At 33.2% G+C, this 3,633-nt stretch overlaps 1 long non-coding RNA gene across 1 annotated transcript; it reads left to right on the top strand.

The window, feature by feature from the left end:
• The first annotated feature begins 1,251 nt into the window (after window positions 1–1,251).
• LOC109588462 (uncharacterized) lies at window positions 1,252–1,765 on the top strand. Its single transcript, XR_002188172.1, has 2 exons — window positions 1,252–1,505; window positions 1,565–1,765. It is a non-coding gene; the product is annotated as an uncharacterized LOC109588462 (long non-coding RNA).
• The last annotated feature ends 1,868 nt before the right edge of the window (window positions 1,766–3,633 follow it).

The raw sequence follows: 3,633 nt of genomic DNA, 5'->3' as shown, positions 1-3,633 counted from the left end.
TAACCATGATAACTACAATAACTGGTTATTTATATTTTTTAAGCACATTAAAGCCCCCTATATATTGCCAGGTCTAAATTTTCGATAACGATCGATAATGGACTTTTTAACGAAATATCGATTATTAACGATACGATAACCACACCTACATTTAGGGGTGTGTCAAGGGTGTGGCTAATGATTTTGGCACTGTACTGGACATGAGAGAAGATTATTTCCATGCTCTTGAGCCTTGTTTCTCTTCTTATTGGGGTAGGCTGAGCTAACAACTGGTCAGTTGCCTCTTTCTTGCAGTTCAACAGTGCAATTACTTATTAAAATTAGTTATTTAACCTTAATAAATGGGCGTGGTCAATAGATCGATAAAAATTGCATAAAATTTTCGATAATGATTCAAATCGATTCCGTAAAATATCGTTTATACAAAAAGTATCGATAAAGAATCGATATATCGCCCATCACTACTCTTAAGAGGCTGAAAGAGAATGCACTAGCAGCTGACATTGAAGAGAGACTGAGGAAAGGAAAAGTATTTGAAATTAAAAGTGAGACATTAAAGGGAGGGAGGATTATTGGAGCAACTTAAATACAATTTTAACTCTAGGTGACATTTATAATGTAATTAATTAATTTTTAATTAAATTTTAAATTTTAATTAAATTTTGTGATTTTTGCGTTTTGGAAAAATTCGTGAAATAAAAATCCACAAAATAGTGTGCTGATTGTGGTGTGGTAATTACATTAAAATCACAAAATTTTTATTCGTGAATACAAAAATGCAGCCAAATCGCAAAATTTTATACCCACGAAATATATGGCATATACGGTATTAGGAAATGTAATAAAAATTGAAAATTCTCACATTTTCAATATTGACAAAATTTGGCCTAATTTTGAGTAACTTTAAAAATTCATAAAAATCCAATTTTGATTGGAATCAGCTCAAACTTTCTACACAACATAAGAACATGTATGTGTATCAGAAAAAATTATAAAAATGGAGAATTCTCTCCTTTTCAATTTTGGCGAAATTTGGGCGTGACCCTATACTATAGTACAGGGACTTTGGCCCAATTTTTGAGTAAATTTAAAAATTTGTAAAAAATTCAATTTTGATCGGAATCAGCTTAAACTTTTTATGCAACATGAGAACATGTATATGTATCAGAAAAAATAATAAAAATGGAGAATTCTCTCCTTTTCAATTTTGGTGAAATTTGGGCGTGACCCTGTACTATTAGTAACGCCATAGATATTAGAGTAAATGAAAGGGATAGGAAACTTCCGTTGCATGGGCGGATTATTTCATTAAGATTATTAGGTTGCCTAGCAACATAGGCAAGTTACCCTTCCCGGGCCTTTTCCTTCACTGTTCGGCGTCCTATTTCAACTCATAACTCTAAAGTGACTTGTGTTCGTCCTCTGCAATGATAATTAAAGGCATTATAGACACCTCCCTTACAGTCTGTCTAATTTTTGAAGTAAAATAATATTGATAACTATGGGTAAAGTTTGATTTAGTGACCTGATACCTTCAATATTGTGGTTTTGTACCCTTTTTTAGAATACAAAAGAAGTAATACCAGAATTAACTATTACCAATTATTCTATACATTATTATGGAGGGCACGCAACATAAATGACTCCAATGACAGATTTGGTGACTGATTTATAATCAATTCAAAGTTTTTGCAAAGACCTTCGTTTTGTACCTTTTTCTTTACAGTTCAATGATTGGCACATTTAAATGTGATATGAAAGCAAAGCTTGATGTACACTTGAGGGCACGCACATACTTTAATGTATGTGACATAAACACAATTTGAGAAAAACCATTATGAAGTTGTACTATTCCATAATTTTTGATAATTTTCTTAATAAATCCTATTGTAAAATTGAAAAAATTCCTATAAATAGAGAAATTATCATCGTATGGGTAACTAGCATTTCCTGCCGCGAACGGAAGTTTCCTATCCCTTTCATTTACTCTAATATCTATGGTAACGCGGTAGCGTTACTAAGTAGGATTCACCCCCAAACAAAATGGCTGCCACGACTTTTGCAGCCTTGCTATACCGGGAAAATGAGCTCCTATGTTTACCAGACTTTATAGAGGACCTTATCTTGACCAGAGGACTCCAATGGTACCACTAGCGTGGCTCTAGACCTTGTATAAGAGAAAATACAAAAATCGGCGAACCGGCCGTTTTGTTCAGCCACCTTTTTTCATCTTCATCAAGAAAGTTAGTCCTGTCAATCCACTTGTCGGTGTGTATCTCAGTATCAGTTGGTGCTAAAAGGATAATTCTTACACCAATCTACTCCAACAGTCTATGCGCAGGTCCATGTCCCATCAGATCATTTTTCAAGTAGGAAAAAGTGATACTGTGACTGCTGGATCGAGCCATCTTAGCTACATGCCGCCATTTTGTTAATTAAAGAAGCTAGCTTGCCATGTGCTCCAAAATTTGGGTGTGGTCGCGCATGCTCAGATCTGCAGCTCTGGAAGAAGCAAGTTATTTTTTTACCAAGCTATGCTTGGAATCAACTTACTGCAATACTTTAGTGGAGGTTTCTAGCTAAAAGAAGGTATTGATTTTACATGTTACTGTTTTATCAACTGTGTTATTTTATTTTATTTAAAAAAACAAACAATTAATTAATGTTATGACTTATGATATGCAATGATAATTATGAACTTGACAACAGCCTGGAAGAACAGCAATAGCAGGGAAGATGGACACTCTTAGCTCACAGATTCTTGAACAAGGACTTGTGTCAAGACTAGTATTAGTTTCACTTGTCATCAGTATAGTTGATATTCCTTCAGCATGTCTATTCAATGCTGTCTCTCATAAATGTTATAACAATGATAATGATAATAATAATAAAGAAAATTATTGTTTGTGTAAAATCAACAAGTATCACAATTGCAACTAAAGAAATACTATAAATATTATAAAAAAATCAACACAAACAAGAACATAAAAAATTAAAAAAAAACAAGGTGAAGTAGGATTCCGAATGATCAACGAAAATACGAAATGAAAATCCTACTCGTGACGCAAATTCTACTCTACATTGCAAGGTGATCCGTAATTCTTACATAATAACATTAAAAGTACAATGTAGAGTAGAATTTGCGTCACGTAGTACAGGGACTTTGGCCCAATTTTTGAGTAAATTTTAAAATTTGTAAAAAATCCAGTTTTGATCGGAATCAGCTCAAACTTTCTACACAACATAAGTACATGTATATGCATCAGAAAATGTAATAAAAATGAAGAATTTTCTCCTTTTCATTTTTGGCGAAATTTGGCCCGTGACCCGACTTTTACCCAATTTTGGAGCAACTTTGTAAAAAATCCAATTTTGATCGGAATCAGCTCAAACTTTCTACACAACATAAGTACATGTATATACATCAGAAAAAACTATAAAAATGAAGAATTTATTCCTAGTCATTTCTGACGAAATACCCTGTACTATAGTACAGTACCAAAACATGAGACACTATAATTATTAATGTCTTCTAATATTACAGGTCCTCCTGCTGTTGCTCCTCCCCCTCCATCAGTTGATATTAATAAATTAAGACGAATAATAATTGAAGTGATACGAACCAACTACGCT

This window comes from Amphimedon queenslandica, unplaced genomic scaffold (genome assembly GCF_000090795.2).
Source record: "Amphimedon queenslandica unplaced genomic scaffold, v1.1 AMPQUscaffold_12078, whole genome shotgun sequence".
Lineage (NCBI taxonomy): Eukaryota > Metazoa > Porifera > Demospongiae > Haplosclerida > Niphatidae > Amphimedon > Amphimedon queenslandica.
Note: the sequence above shows the minus strand (reverse complement) of the source record. Positions and strands in the feature narration are given on the sequence as shown.